Source organism: Drosophila obscura, unplaced genomic scaffold (assembly GCF_018151105.1).
Source record: "Drosophila obscura isolate BZ-5 IFL unplaced genomic scaffold, ASM1815110v1 contig_95, whole genome shotgun sequence".
Lineage (NCBI taxonomy): Eukaryota > Metazoa > Arthropoda > Insecta > Diptera > Drosophilidae > Drosophila > Drosophila obscura.
Window position 1 is genome coordinate 79,008 of NW_024542889.1, and position 16,447 is coordinate 95,454.

Here is a 16,447-nt window from a genome sequence, read left to right on the forward strand (position 1 = left end):
GTCATACTGGTCAGCGCACTTGTTGGTGATCGATTCCGTACATACACAGCTGCGTTGACTGCCTCAGCCCACAAGGATTCGCCTAATCCTGACTGGACCAGCATACACCTTGACATCTCTACCAGGGTGCGGTTTGCTCTCTCAGCAACGCCGTTTTGTTGTGGAGTGTAAGCAACTGTCAGCTGCCTCTCGATCCCATGGTTCTTCAAAAATTCATCAAACGATTTGTTGACAAATTCACCGCCATTGTCGCTCCGGATACATTTAAGGTTTTTTCCCGTTTGCCGTTCAACCAGTGTTTTAAACTCGACAAACTTATTGAAGACTTCATCCTTCCGCCGTAGAAAGTACACAAATATACGTCTTGATTTATCATCGATGAAGCTTAGAAAGTACTTCGATCCAGCAAGTGATTGTGTGCCAAATGGTCCGCACACATCTGCATGAATTAATTCCAAAATGTCTTGCGCTCTGTTGGTGGATGCAACAGGAAATGACTGCGCATGAATCTTGCTGAGCATGCAAGTTTTACAACTCATACTTGCTGGGAAAACCATATTTTCAATGCCACGCACCATTCCTTTGGTTTGTAACTCTTTCATACTGCTGATATTTAAATGGCCATACCTTTCATGCCACAAAGCACCATCAGCCTTAATCGCAGCAAAACAGCTGTTTTGTGTTCCTTGAAGCATATATAAGTTTCCAACCTTGTTTGCCTTTATAATACAGTCACCGTCCTGGACTACTTTCGCATATTCTTGCCCAAAAGTGACAAAACATTTATGTTTTACTGCGCTGCTCACGGAGAAAAAATTTCCATTCATTTTGGGAACATAGAGAACATCTTTTAACGACAGCGTACATATATCTGTCTTCAGCTGAACCTCTCCTTTCCCTTCAGCTTTTAGAAAACCGGAGTCAGCCAGGCCAATCAGTTCTGTGTGTTTTTCTAACTTTGTGAATAACTGCTTATCACAACACATATGGCTTGTCGCACCACTATCCAAACACCACATACTATTTTTCAAATTATCTGCGTCCATCGCATTTAATAGGCTGCACTGCTTGTTCTCTCCTCTTGCTGATTTTCCTTCGTTTGAGCTCTCTTTCTTACACTGAGCCTTCATATGCCCGTGCTCACCACACTTGAAACATATAATTGTTTTGTTTCTCTTCTTTTGCGCTCTCTGAACGGCCGGCTTCTGCGTCGCAGCAAATGCTTTTGCGCATTCCTTTTGTTCTTCTGAATTTCCCTTTCTCTCGCCTTCTTCTTTCAGTTTTATACATAGAACGTCGAATGATGGGAGACTGTCGCGCGTCTCTATGGCGACTACAAAATTTTCATAATGTTCTGGAAGGCTCGACAACAAAACAATTGTGCGAAGTTCATCATTTAGGTCGATTCCTACCGAACTAAGGCGAGATATCAATAAATTCGTTTATGTAGCTTGATGCTTTGCCCTGGTCCATGCGCTTGCTTAGCAATTTCTTGTACAGTTGAACCTTTCGTACTGGTCCACTTGGTTGATGGACATCTTTTAATTTTTTCCATGCCTCAGCCGACTTTTTGCAGTTCTTGATGTATCCCAATTGTGAAGTCACACTAGCGTGATCATTGCCAGTGCCTTCTCATCCTTGGCCCTTCACCTTCAGGGACATCCGATGCTGTGACATCACCAGATGCTTCACCAGATGCCACACTCCACAACTCCGAGTGCACCAACACAGACCGCATTTGAATGGACCATGAGTCATAGTTTCCCCCTCCAATTTGTCATTTGATAAATTCCGCTCATAGCTGATTATCGTTTTCTTTCTTAGTTCTAACTACAACAATCCTTAATTTTCCGTCTAAATATCCGTCCTGGGCCCATAACCTGTTGAACAGGTTTACCATGCCGTGGAAATTATACTTTAACCGAAAAACGTAGCCGTTGCGTTCGTTCATTTGTAATTTTTTTTTGTGACTGACTGAGAAGTTCTGCTCGGGTGAAGGCAATACCAAAGAAGAAAAACAAAAAAAAAAGAAGAAAGGGAGACGTTGTTTTTGCACATTTTTCCCCCCCAAAAATAAACATTGTGGCAATACGCGTCATTGTAGTAATGGTAATTTCAACAAAACTAATAGTTTCACGACGGTCTAAACCCAGCTCACGTTCCTTTGCTGGGGGGAAAAATCCAAACCTTTGTGAATTTTGCTTCACAATGATAGGAAGAGCCGACATCGAAGGATCAAAAAGCGACGTCGCTATGAACGCTTGGCCGCCACAAGCCAGTTATCCCTATGGTAGCTTTTCTGACACCTCTTGTTAAAAACTTTTTAAACCAAAAGGATCGATAGGCCGAGCTTTTGCTGTCCCTGTGTGTACTGAACACCGAGATCAAGTCAGCATTTGCCCTTTGCTCTATGTGTGGTTTCTGTCCGCACTGAGCTGGCCTTGGGACACCTCCGTTATTATTTGAGAGATGTACCGCCCCCGTCAAACTCCCTACCTGGCAATGTCCTTGAATTGGATCATACCTGAGTAATTGGAGTTATACCAAATTTTCAAATTGAAAACACATAAATGCATCTTCTCATTACAGAATTTGTTTGCGATTATATAACAAACTCGTGATACTTTGATCAAGAAGCTTGCATCAAAACCCAATACCATAAGATATAATAAATATATCCGTATAATGGCTAGGAAATGATACACGTTCCATTTAATCAAGTAAGTAAGGAAACAATAAGAGTAGTGGTATTTCATTGTCGATATCAAACCGAAATCTAATATCTCCCACTTATTCTACACCTCTTATGTCTCCTTACACTGCCAGATTAGAGTCAAGCTCAAAAGGGTCTTCTTTCCCCGCTAATTATTCCAAGCCCGTTCCCTTGGCTGTGGTTTCGCTAGATAGTAGATAGGGACAGTAGGAATCTCGTTAATCCATTCATGCGCGTCACTAATTAGATGACGAGGCATTTGGCTTTTTTTTTTTTGACCGCTGAGGATGGGAAATCTTCATAGATACTATTAAGGGACAAACCGTAATAGCATGCACGATTCGTGGTTTCACTTCAACAAGTCCTTCATCACGCCTACGTACTAAAACCCACCTCAAGTTTTACAACTGCGATATTTATACCTAATTTTACATTATGCCTAGGTAGCAAGCGTCTTCTTTCCAACATAGTCTTTCAGCTAGGTCCAGTCTCGAGAGTAACCTGCGAGATACATGAACTGCCTAAAGCAGTATAATCCGCCTATCACTACTCTGGCACTAATGACATTGCTGTCGCCAGTTGCTAGGAGATTGTTTGTAATCAGTCCTTTGACAGATTGATTACTCCAGATCCCCCGCCAGTTTAATGTCGCGAAAAGGACCTCGACAGCGCCAGACACATTGAAATCTCGCCGCACTGCAGCGATAACGTCAGGTCTTTTATATCTCTCAACCTTGCGCAGGTGCGCTTGGTCGAGGGACAGTCCATCTGTTACTATCTGCGCATCAATTGCCACCAAGTCAGGTTTACTTACCGCGGATTCGCCCTGCCAATTCGGCTCGACGTGTACTGTGTGGCCCTTTTCCTCAAGAATCCTCTTAAGGTTGTTGACCACACAGTTATGTCTTGCTACCCGCTTCCCATGCGTACGGTAGCAATTCTGCAGGATGTGGTTGTTTGTCTCGGGAGCATCACATCCCGCACGACATTGTCGATCCAGGTCATGCCTTCCCCTCGTGGTTCGAGACCTTGAAGGTAGGGCGTTTATTCGCAGTTTGATTCCGTTTCTGTAGTCTTTACCTGTTAGCAAACGCGTGGACTGAAACACCCACCCGTGTTGCGGACGAAACAGTCGCGCTTCACGTAGGCCGCTACCATCAACAGACATATACAACTTGTCCGCCCAGTACGTTTCGATCGCTGTCCTCGATGTCAACTCAATTTCTCCAGCCAGAGTTCTGCCCCGGGCTTTATTCAGTTCGTCTTCCAAGAATAAGCTGGCCGCCTCGGATTGTACGGGATGTGGCCACTTAATACCGCTCAATCTTTTCATACGTAGCATTGGAGCTAAATAACGAACTAAGGGCACCCCGAGACCCCCACACGTGTGAGGAGCATGGAAGAATGCAGTTGACACGTCCATGGGAAGTCCTAACCATTTTCTTATGAACGAACGTACCAGTATATCACACTTTCTCAGAACACCTATCATCACACTCCCAATGGTTAGCTTGTGATAGAGTTGTGGGATAAGGACAGTTCTGAGGGCGAACAATTTCTGTTGAGGTTTTAGGGGGACCTTGTCAATCTCAACAGCTTTGGACCGAGGTCTTCGGCTGGACTGTACCTGGTGCACATAAACCATGTTATTGTTTCCCAATCAAGCCCGACTATCTCAATCTTCAGAGCCAATCCTTATCCCGAAGTTGCGGATCTAATTTGCCGACTTCCCTTACCTACATTATTCTATCGACTAGAGACTCATCACCTTGGAGACCAGTTGCGGATATTGGTACGGCCTGTTGAGAAGTTTGCGTGTCCCCACCATAAATTTTCAAGGTCCGAGGAGAAAATATCGACACAACAGTATATGTCATGCTCTTCTAGCCCATCTACCATATCTCTCTGCGAAAGACTTCCATGGTAGTACGGCTATAAAACAGAAAAGAAAACTCCGATATCTCTCGACGGCTTCTTTATGGTCGTTCCTGTTGCCAGGATGAGCACGAGGCCCATACTTAAAAACAAACGGATACTCAACAGGTTACGGAATTGGAACCGTATTCCCTTTCGTTCAAAATTATTCAAGTATTTAAAAAAAAATCATTAAAGATTTGACAATATATGCTTACTGATTTTTTACTTGAAAATTTTCGGCTTTCGCCTTGAACTTAGGACCGACTAACTCGTGATCAACCACTGTTCACACGAAACCCTTCTCCACTTCAGTCCTCCAAGGTCTCATTCGATTATTTGCTACTACCACCAAGATCTGTGCCAATGGCAGCTCCATGCAGGCTCACGCCAAACACTTCTACGCATACCATTGTACCTTCCTACTCACTAAAGTTTCAAAATTTATATCACAAGTAATATAAATCATCTACTTTAGCGCTAATGTATAGGTATACAACTTAAGCGCCATCCATTTTAAGGGCTAGTTGCTTCGGCAGGTGAGTTGTTACACACTCCTTAGCGAATTTCGACTTCCATGATCACCGTCCTGCTGTTTTAGGCAACCAACGCCTTTCATGGTTTCTGCATGAGTTGTTAATTTGGGCACCGTAACATTACGTTTGGTTCATCCCACAGCGCCAGTTCTGCTTACCAAAAGTGGCCCACTGGGCACATTATATCATAACCTTAAACTTCATATCAAGAAAGTTAAGGTTCTTACCCATTTATAGTTTGAGAATAGGTTAAGATCGTTTCGACCCTAAGGCCTCTAATCATTCGCTTTACCAGATAAGATTATTTTATATAACATTAAAATGCACCAGCTATCCTGAGGGAAACTTCGGAAGGAACCAGATACTAGATGGTTCGATTGGTCCTTCGCCCCTATACTCAATTCTGACAATCGATTTGCACGTCAGAACTGTTTCGGTCTTCCATCAGGGTTTCCCCTGACTTCAACCTGATCAAGTATAGTTCACCATCTTTCGGGTCACAGCATATATGTTCAAGGTACGTTCCAGTTAGAGGCATAAATAATATAAATATTATTATACATAACTATATAGAACGCCCCGGGATTGTGTTAATTATCTATAAATAGTTAAAAAACTAATCCCATTATTAGTCAACTTTATTACGCTATTAGGTTTATCTCCCAATAACTTGCACATATGTTAGACTCCTTGGTCCGTGTTTCAAGACGGGTCCCGAAGGTATCCTGAATCTTTCGCATTGTTAATCATACAAATGCATATAATAAACACAAAAATCGATGATAATTATGCCATTATATAATTTCGAAAAATTAACGCACTGTATTAATTTTAATTTATCAACACTTTATCAAATTATTTTATTTTATTTTATTTTATGATATATTTGGTATATGCTAATAGATTACAATGTCCTTATATGAAAAAAATGCACACTATTATTATAATATTGTTAAAATATTACAACTTTAATGATGAATTTTCCATAACCGATATTCAGGTTCATCGGGCTTAACCTCTAAGCAGTTTCACGTACTGTTTAACTCTCTATTCAGAGTTCTTTTCAACTTTCCCGCACGGTACTTGTTTACTATCGGTCTCGTGGTTATATTTAGTTTTAGATGGAGTTTACCACCCACTTAGTGCTGCACTATCAAGCAACACGACTCTTTGGAAACATCATCTAGTAATCATTAACGTTATACGGACCTGGCACCCTCTATGGGTAAATGGCCTCATTTAAGAAGGACTTAAATCGTTAATTTCTCATACTAGAATATTGACGCTCCATACACTGCATCTCACATTTGCCATATAGACAAAGTGACTTAGTGCTGAACTGATTTCTTTTCGCTCGCCGCTACTAAGAAAATCCTTGTTAGTTTCTTTTCCTCCCTAATTAATATGCTTAAATTCAGGGGGTAGTCCCATATGAGTTGAGGTTGTATATACATATATTAAAAATTATATATGATACTAACACTATATGTGTTATATATAGCACGTTCTCATAATGAAATCATTAAAATGTTCGTATTTTATAACAAACACCACGAAGAATATTAAATATTTATATTTACAACATAATTTCCTTCCAAATCATTAATAAGAGGCAATTCTAGATGAAAAATGTATTATTTTTTATGCTAGACATTCCTCAGTATTTAATTGATTCAAAAAGGGAAAAAAAATATATTTTTCTTCGTTCTTCTCACACAAATATATACAACAATAAGACATAATGCATTTTCATTTAATATCAATAGTATGAATATATATATCTATATATCCAATAATATACAATATACAATACAACCGCTTAAAAATTTCGTAAAATTTTCAAACAACTTATTTAGCATAGTCTTACAACCCTCAACCATATGTAGTCCAAGCAGCACTATAAAATTAATTAAAGTACATAACAGCATGGACTGCGATATGCGTTCAAAATGTCGATGTTCATGTGTCCTGCAGTTCACACGATGACGCACAGTTTGCTGCGTTCTTCATCGACCCATGAGCCGAGTGATCCACCGCTTAGAGTGATTAAAATTGGTTTATTAAATTATTTGTCAGATATGTTTTTATTGAAAGATTTAACTGGCATATATCAATTCCTTCAATAAACTTTATTTTTATCCTAAAAGAATGCTGCGAAATGTCTTAGTTTTATATAAACGATATATTACCATATTTATCAATATATATTGTGTAGTTTGGCTTGTTTGATAAATATCAATTTATATAAAAGTATTAACCTGAATTCAGGTACAACATTGTACTTTTAGGCTGTTGCATTAACCAATGTATGCCCATAGCTATGATGGACAATACATATTCGCAACGCGTGCATATTATGGTACATATGCACACAGATTTTATAAATCAATATATTGTAATATATCATCAATATGTATTTTTATATTAATTGCTACACACATAGAACCATGTCATATGTATAGCCACTACTAAATGAGTATATTGGCAATATTATTAATATATACATATAATATATACAACTGGATATATTTGTTTTACAATTATGATTTTATAAAAAAATTTTATGTTTTGGTAAATTGGCAATATATATTTGTTAACGGTAGAAGCATACAATAATGATCCTTCCGCAGGTTCACCTACGGAAACCTTGTTACGACTTTTACTTCCTCTAAATAATCAAGTTCGGTCAACTTTTGCGAAACAACCGTAACACGTCCGGAGACCTCACTAAATAATTCAATCGGTAGTAGCGACGGGCGGTGTGTACAAAGGGCAGGGACGTAATCAATGCGAGTTAATGACTCACACTTATCGGGAATTCCAAGTTCATGTGAACAGTTTCAGTTCACAATCCCAAGCATGAAAGTGGCTCAGCGGTTTACCCGGACCTCTCGGTCTAGGAAATACACGTTGATGTTTTCATTGTAGCGCGCGTGCAGCCCAGGACATCTAAGGGCATCACAGACCTGTTATTGCTCAATCTCATTATTGCTAGACGCAATTTGTCCATTTAAGAAGCTAGTGTCCTTATAATGGGACAAACCAACAGGTACGGCTCCACTTATATAAACACATTCAAACACAATAAACATTTTACTGCCACCATGAATGAAGGCTATATAAGCTTCAACACCATAATCCTGAAGATATCTATTTAATATATTTGAGTCTCGTTCGTTATCGGAATTAACCAGACAAATCACTCCACGACCGCAGGCTCCACTCCTGGTGGTGCCCTTCCGTCAATTCCTTTAAGTTTCAGCTTTGCAACCATACTTCCCCCGGAGCCCAAAAGCTTTGGTTTCCCGGGAAGCGACTGAGAGAGCCATAAAACCAATTACACCCAATTGCTAGCTGCGTTTATGGTTAGAACTAGGGCGGTATCTGATCGCCTTCGAACCTCTAATTTTCGTTCTTGATTAATGAAAACATCTTTGGCAAATGCTTTCGCTTAAGTTAGTCTTACGACGGTCCAAGAATTTCACCTCTCGCGTCGTAATACTAATGCCCCCAAACTGCTTCTATTAATCATTACCTCTTGATCTGAAAACCAATGAAAGCAGAACAGAGGTCTTATTTCATTATCCCATGCACAGAATATTCAGGCATTTGAAGCCTGCTTTAAGCACTCTAATTTGTTCAAAGTAATTGTACCGGCCCACAATAACACTCGATGAAGAGCACTAATGCAGGTTTTTAAATAGGAGGAATATATAAAAAAATACAAGTACTTAATCATATATAAGAACTCCACCGGTAATACGCTTACATACATAAAGGTATAGTACTAACCACAATTGTAAGTTGTACTACCCGTATGAAGCACAAGTTCAACTACGAACGTTTTAACCGCAACAACTTTAATATACGCTATTGGAGCTGGAATTACCGCGGCTGCTGGCACCAGACTTGCCCTCCAATTGGTCCTTGTTAAAGGATTTAAAGTGTACTCATTCCAATTACAGGGCCTCGGATATGAGTCCTGTATTGTTATTTTTCGTCACTACCTCCCGGAGCTGGGAGTGGGTAATTTACGCGCCTGCTGCCTTCCTTAGATGTGGTAGCCATTTCTCAGGCTCCCTCTCCGGAATCGAACCCTGATTCCCCGTTACCCGTTGCAACCATGGTAGTCCTAGATACTACCATCAAAAGTTGATAGGGCAGACATTTGAAAGATCTGTCGTCGGTACAAGACCATACGATCTGCATGTTATCTAGAGTTCAACCAATGTAACGATCTTGCGATCGCTTGGTTTTAGCCTAATAAAAGCACACGTCCCATAAGGTCCGTGTTTTAATTGCATGTATTAGCTCTAGAATTACCACAGTTATCTAAGTAACTGTTAACGATCTAAGGAACCATAACTGACATAATGAGCCTTTTGCGGTTTCACTTTTAATTCGTGTGTACTTAGACATGCATGGCTTAATCTTTGAGACAAGCATATAACTACTGGCAGGATCAACCAGAATTATGTTTTTGTTTCGTGCGCATATGCACACATATGTAAATATTTGACAACTCAATATACTTTTGAATAAAAAAAACAGTATAATAATACATAGTTTTTAACAACAGTTTATGAGAATTTGTTAAACGAATGCAGCCATTTTTATATAGCATTCACATTCGCCATTTTTTCTCTATATATTTTTCTATATACATTTTATATAAAATTTTAGCAATATATAACGAGTGAATTAATATTCTCTCATTTGTTTAATATGTACAACATTCGATTATTGACGAGAAGGAACGTGTGAGTCGCTTCTGGGAACGCGACTCTACTTATACCCGTACTCAGTCAGCATATACATTTTTGAGCATATGATTTTTTAGAATTTTAGAAATAAAAAAAAAAAATTTTACATTTTTTTGCTACCTTGTTATCTACATCTACATATATTATGTATATTATACATCTAACATGTAGATTATACATGTCCATTCCCCCCCCCCGGGGGCCCGGCACTGAACGCGGCAGAGTGTGCGAGCGAGAAGTAAGATGAGTTGCGTTGTCGTTGGCTGGATGAGGCAGGGGAAGCAACTGAAAATAAATTTCATCATTCTGGCTATAATTATGATCCGATCTGATTCAGATTCGGCAGTCTGGTAGATATGGGCATTTTCTACGATAATTCGTTTTTAGTTTTATCGTATCTTTAAAATTATGCCTGCCACAGATTTTCGTCCTTTGTGTGGGCGGGAGGGGGCGGGGCGAAATTTTGAAACACACTTGTAGCAGTGTGATATCACATAAGTCTGGAAACCAAATTTGGTTACCCTAACTCTTATTGTCTCTGAGATCCAGGCGCTCAACAAGACGGACGGACGGACGGACAGACAGACATGGTTATATCGACTCAGCTATTGATGCTGATCAAGAATATATATACTTTATGTGGTCGGAAAAGTTTCCTTTTCTGCGTTACACACATCCACTTTTACCACAAATCTAATATACCCCTTAACTCTTTTTTGAGTACGGTTATAAAAACAGCGCGTTTCCTTCTATTTAGCGATCAGTGTGGCCAGCCCATGCAAATACTTACATATCTATATACTTATATATACTGAAAAAAACGCCATGGAACTTAAATTTCTCGTTACATTTTCTTTTGTTGTCATTCTGCATTACTATTTCCACTTGAATCAAAATTCTAACACACTTCCGTTTGTGCCTTGAAGATGGTTTGATGTGTTTTGCTCGCGCTCCGGAAAAAAAAAAAAAGGAAAGGAAAGAACAAAACTTTGGTTCAAAATTAAATCCATCAACACGGAATACTAGCCGGTTGTTTGTTTAATCGAGCTTCTTATATAAAGATTGAATAAATTTGAAGGATTACAATTTTATTAAAGGATTAAGGTGAGTCTTGTGAATTGAAAGTTTTGGTGAAGCAGAGTGTGAAAGTGGCTGACGCCATGGCGTCGAGCCAGAATTGTGAGTCGATGGAGGATATCTCGTCTGATATGGAAGAGTCATCTGATTTCTCAGCACCGGATAATTCCGGTAAAGCAATTAAGAGAAACGCGATAATTAACGAGAAGGAACGTGTGAGTCGCTTCTGGGGACGCGACTCTACTTATACCCGTACTCAGTCAGTATATACATTTTTGAGCTTATGATTTTTAAGAATTTTAGAAAAAAAAAAAATTTTACATTTTACATTTTTTTGCTACATATGCTATCTACATCTACATATACAATGTATATTCTACATCTTACATGTAGATTGTACATGTTCCAATTAGATTCTACATCTCCTCCGCTAGGGGTTGCTCGCGCACTGAACGCGGCAGAATGTGCGAGCGAGAAGGAAAATTAGATGCGTTGTCGTTGGTGGGCGGGGGGAAGGGAAGCAACTGAAAATTAATTTCTTCATTCTGGCTATAATTATGATCCGATCTGATTCAAATTCGGCAATCTGGTAGATATGGGCATTCTCTACGATACTGCGTTTTTATCGTATCTTTAAAACTGTGCCTGCCACAGATTTTCGTCCTTTGTGTGGGCGGAAGGGGGCGGGGCGAAATTTTGAAATACACTTGTAGCAGTGTGATATCACATGAGTCTGGAAACCAAATTTGGTTTCTCTAGCTCTTATAGTCTCTGAGATCCAGGCGCTCATCAAGACGGACGGACGGACAGACGGACAGACGGACAGACGGACGGACAGACGGACATGGCTATATCGACTCGGCTATTGATGCTGATCAAGAATATATATACTTTATGGGGTCGGAAACGTTTCCTTCTCTGCGTTGCACACATCCACTTTTACCACAAATCTAATATACCCCTTAACTCTTTTTTGAGTACGGGTATAAAAAGGCAATTTGCAAGGCTCCGCGTATGGACAAAAATGTGTCAGGAAGTAAGGTTAAGGTGAGCTCTTTAGACTTAAAAGACATGCTTCATACTGAAGTTGTTCAGAAAAGTGGTGTTCTAGATGTTGAGACAAGGATTAAGCAAGGGAATACAAATACAAGTGATGACTCAGCAAATCAAAAAAAATGGACGGAATATAAGTATGACGTTAGTTTTGTTGGCGAAGCGGCTGTCATTTTTAACACTGGTCAGGTTGAAAATATTCAAAATATTAGAGTTAAGAATGGTCTGTTCTTCTACGAAAAAATTAAAGGGCTAAAGCTGCCAGGGCTTTGCAATATTGTTGCTTTAGGCATTTCGTCTTACAAGGTATATTTCCAGAATGGAAAGTTTGCAAATGAGGCTGTGAGGAACGTTAATTTAAAAAGCATGAACATATCAGCGTATATACCAGGGGATTATGTAGAAACATATGGAGTTATTAAAAATATCCCTGTTGAAATAACAGATGAAGAAATACTGATGAACATCAAGTCGGACGTTCCTGTTAAGTCGGTGACTAGATTAAGACGCAAGGTAAAATCAGAGACAGGGGCTACTGAAGTAGTGTGGGAACCCACTCTATCAGTGAAAATTGGTTTTTCAAATGTAGAAATCCCATCTCATGTTGTTTTGAATTACTGCAGACTAGAAGTTTCTCATTTTTTACGAAATATTTTACAATGTTTTAACTGTGGACGGATTGGTCACGGTTCAAGAACGTGTAAAGCAAAGAAGCGTTGTCTACGTTGTGGTGCGCCGGAGTGCACATCTCCGAATTGTCAGGTGTACAAATGCATTTTATGTAACAGTAATGAACACACGGCTCGTGATAAGAACGTATGTCCAAAATGGGCACTTGAGGAAAAAATAATGAAAGTTATGTGTGTAAAGAAATTGTCGAGGAAAGAAGTGACATCCCAATACTCGATAAATAATCGATTTGATTTATTATCCCAAAATGAAAACGCTTTTCCTGCTCTACCATCGAAAATGCCTGAGACAATAGATAAAAACGAGCTTGTAAACAATATCATAAATAGTAACCGATACACCTCAATAGTAAAAAACACCTTAGTTCCCCCACAACAAAATTTCCATCATTTCTCATTACCATCTTATACTCATGACACTTCAGAACATAAATTCCAATACCCAGTGAAGGAGGATATAAAGTTTGCTGATATTTGTGCTCAACTTTTTCGCTTAATAACACCATTCATTGATTCGGATGAAGTGTTATGTGAGTCCTTTCAGGATTTAAAAGAAAAATTTATAAGAACAGGCAAATCTAGTAGAATGTTTTTGGAGAAAAGTTTGAATCAGAGCCAGACTTTAAAAACACAATAAACATGTCAGTTAAAATATTTCAATACAACATTCAATCGCTCAAAGCAAATAAAAATGACCTAGAGTTTCTCCTTAATAATGAAGATTTTGATTTTGCGTGTCTTTCTGAGATCTTCTTCCATGGAGATGATCCTACTTTTAGAAACATTTTAAATTTTAAAGCTGCTGAAAAACTTAGAGCTGACAATTATGGAGGTACTTCGGTACTAGTAAAAAATAAAATTCTTTTCAAAAAAATTCCTTTCATTGCTACATCTGACATATCAATTATACAAACAACCAATTTATCCCGAAATCTCACAATAGCTTCAGCCTATTGCGAGCCAAATGTACCTCTAGATGATTTTAAAACAGACATTAAAAGACTTTTTGATAGCATGGAAAATCTTCAAGATGTATTCATATGTGGAGATTTTAATGCTCGTAATAGTGTATTCGGTGTTAGTATGACCAATTCCGAAGGTCGTTTCATAGAAGATGTTTCCTTAAATGCTGGTTTCAAGTGGTTGAATGATGGGAGCTTAACCTTTAAACAGTCTCTAAATCTAATGTCGGGTTCAGTTTTGGATTTGACTTTTACCAACTCTGATTTGCTTTTTGACTGGCATATCCGTCCGCTAAGGATTGGTGGCAGCCATCATTTTCCTATATCAATTACAATCCAGAATATCAAAATAAAACCAAAGTTCTTTCTGTCTAAAGTAAAGTTACTTTCAAAACTGAACAACATTAGAGAGTTTCAGAACATTAATGATATAACAAACAAGGTGAAAAATGAAATTAGGTCATGCACTCACATATTAGAGAAAAGGTCTCCAAAGTTCTGGTGGACTGACGAACTTACACTTTTAAATAGAATTTTTAAGTCTACGCAAGCTAAAGCTATCAAATATCCAAATGCAGAGAACTTTGAAGCGGCCAGCCAAGCTCGACTAAAATGGAAAAATGCTGTGAAAAAAGCAAAGAGAAACTCTTATCAGGATAAAATTGAAGAGATTAATCAGAGTCCTTCGTCTAGGAAATCTTGGCAATTTTTGAGGAATCTTAAAGGTCTAGGGAAACCTCAGATGCAAGAGTGGTCTCCATCCAATAACAGGGAATATCTAGACTTTCTGAGCAGTCAAATTCCACAAACAGAGTTAACTGCAACTGTTCCTAATAACATGGCTAACTCGCAGAGTACAGAAACATTTTCTATGAAGGAATTAAGTGAGGTTATTAGAAATAAAAGATCAACGGCTGGTGGCATTGATGGGATCACATATGAAATGCTAGCATCTCTTTCGGAAGAGGTAATACAAAAACTATTGTCTTGTTTTAATGAGTTATATGATAGCTGCCAATTTCCAAATGCGTGGCGAAGCATTAAGATTTGTCCAATTCCAAAATGTGGTAAACCACTAGATGACATCAAAAACTTCAGACCAATATCGCTAATCTCAGTTCTTGCGAAATCTGTAAACGGCATGGTTAAAAATAGATTGTCTGAGTTTGTGGAAAAGAACAAGTTACTGCCCTTTAGGTGTTATGCTTATAGGAAAAAGAAAAGTGCTTCCATGTGTATTAACGATCTTTTGTCAACCATTCATTGCCTCAAACGGCAAAATAAGAAAATAGTAGTTGCTTGCCTTGACATAGAAAATGCGTATAACTGTGTAAATTTGGCATTTTTTTAAAAAATCATGTTGTGGATAAAAGTTCCTAACCAAATTATACTATGGATTCTAAATTTCTTGTCAGTAAGGTTTTTACACTTAGGTTCGGAGACTGAGAAGGTTACAAATGGTCTGCTACAGGGAAGCTGTCTGTCGCCAGTTCTTTTTAATCTGTATACCTTTCGGTTACATCAAATTGAGGACAACGACACCAAGATTTTTCAATTTGCTGATGATTTCATAATCTTGTCAGCCAAACCCACTTTTTGTGAGGCTGCAACAAATTTACAAGGCAAGATCGAAAGTTTTCAGCTCCTTTGTGAGGATCTGGGACTCAACCTGAATCCAACTAAGTGTTCGGTTATGGCTATGACACCATTCAAAAAAACGAAAGTAAATATCGTTATGAATCTGCAAAGTATTCCTGAAGTCAGGGAAATAAAGTTTCTGGGTAGAATAATCACATCGAGTTTGTCTGACAAGAAACATGTAGAAAAAATAAGGAAAGAATCTGGGGTTGGCATGAAACTGTTGCAAATGGCCACCAATATTAAGAGTGGCCTAAGACCTCAAGTTGCCACAAAATATATACAAAGCACACATTAGATCAAAAGCTGAATATGCGTCGACCACCATGGCAAACCTAAATAAAGGTAACTTTGGGAAACTTTTTTCGAGACAAGCCGCTGCGCTTCGTCGATGTTAGGGGTAACACCAGATACTCCAAAGCATGTGATTTTTGCGTTGGCGGGTGAAATGCCCCCAAACTTCAGAGCAATGTTTTTAACTGCCAAAGAGCTTTTGAGATTAAAGACTCAAAACTACGATCTTTACAATAGTTACACCTGCTTTCAATCAGTAAATTCGTCTTACAAGATAGTGGCAAACAAGTTTAGGGATATTTTTGAAATGACCAAACCAGCAGTGACTTTCACTGCAAATAAAAGCTGCATCTACATAGTAAACCTTTTAATATAAACAAACTAAATGTACCTAAAGAACAAATTCTTGTTATATATTATGAAATTCTCCACAATCTCAAGGAAACAAAGTACCATATCTTTGCAAGTGATGCCTCAATATGTGATAGTAAAGTGGGTATGGGTATTATCGATGTAAACGGAAAAAAGACTTATAGATTTAAATCAGAGATAAAAATTTCGTCTGCTATGGCTGAATTATTTACAATTAACATGACCTGTCTCATTGCCAAGCGATTAAGACTAACTAAGGTAGCTATATTTACGGATAGTTTAGCAGCTATATATATGTTAAAAAATGCAGAATCAGATGCCTATCCAGTGGCAAATATTCACAACTTACTGGTATGGCCAGAATTAATCTCTGTAGACATCTACTGGATGCCAGGTCATATGGGTATCCCAATAAACGAACAAGCGGATGAAGCTG

The 16,447-nt window shown here is 38.6% G+C and overlaps 1 non-coding gene and 1 pseudogene across 1 annotated transcript; both read right to left on the reverse strand.

Annotated features, from left to right (window-relative positions):
- Positions 1 to 2,090: 2,090 nt before the first annotated feature.
- On the reverse strand, positions 2,091 to 6,608 carry LOC121405422 (annotated as a pseudogene).
- A 421-nt stretch (positions 6,609 to 7,029) lies between these two features.
- LOC121405421 lies at positions 7,030 to 7,208 on the reverse strand. Its single transcript, XR_005968558.1, has one exon. It is a non-coding gene; the product is annotated as a 5.8S ribosomal RNA (ribosomal RNA).
- Between the last annotated feature and the right edge of the window lie 9,239 nt (positions 7,209 to 16,447).